We start from the raw sequence: 965 nt of genomic DNA, 5'->3' as shown, positions 1-965 counted from the left end.
TTGAATCTGTAGATTGCTTTTGGTAAGATTGCCATGTTTACTATGTTAATCCTGCCTACCCAAGAGCATGATGGGACATCTTGCCACTTTCTGATATATTCTTCAATTTCTTTCTTCAAAGATTTAAAGTTCTTGTCATACAAGTCTTCCACTTGTTTGGCCAGAGTTACTCCGAGATATTTTATGCTATTTGTGGCTATTGTGAAGGTGCTGATTCTCTGACTTCTTCCCCAGGCCTTTTATCATTTGTGTACAGGAGGGCTACTGATTTTTTTTTTTTTGAGTTATCTTGTATCCTGCTACATTACTGAAAGTGGGGAGAGAGGCAGAAGTGAAGAGGAAGATGGAAAAGAAAGCGAGCTCAGGCTGGAAGCTGAAGATCAGCCTGCCTCAGCGCATGGGGGAGGGAGTGGGCATGGCTTGTCTCTTAAAAAGACAGAAAACCATAACAGTGAGAGTTTGACTTCTTTTCCAATTTGTATCCCCTTCATCTCCCTTTGGTGTCTTATTGCCCTAGCTAGGACTTCAAGAACTATATTGAATAGATATGGAGAGAGTGGACAACCTGTCTTGTTCCTGATTTCAGTGGGATCGCTGTGAGTTTCTCTCCATTTAGTTTGATGTTGGCTGTTGACTTGCTGTATATTGCCTTAATTATATTTAGGTATGTTCATTGTATCCCTGCTCTCTCCAAGACCTTTATTGTATGCGGCGTATTAACCAGGTTAGCTTAATATGAAACAGCAAATTTTAATGAAGGGGTAGCTTACAACACCAGGGATCCAGCGATGGGCAGGAAATACAAAAAAAGGACCGGCGGGGTTCACACCCGCCAGATTTACACGTAAACATTAGCCCAAGGCGAACACGCCCCCCACTGGGCTGGGCTTACCCTACACTTTATCATGAAGGGATGTTGTATTTTGTCAAAAGCTTTTTCGGCATCTAATGAGATGATCATGTGG

The sequence above is a fragment of the Microtus ochrogaster genome, unplaced genomic scaffold (assembly GCF_000317375.1).
Source record: "Microtus ochrogaster isolate Prairie Vole_2 unplaced genomic scaffold, MicOch1.0 UNK6, whole genome shotgun sequence".
In the NCBI taxonomy this organism is placed as follows: domain Eukaryota; kingdom Metazoa; phylum Chordata; class Mammalia; order Rodentia; family Cricetidae; genus Microtus; species Microtus ochrogaster.
Note: the sequence above shows the minus strand (reverse complement) of the source record.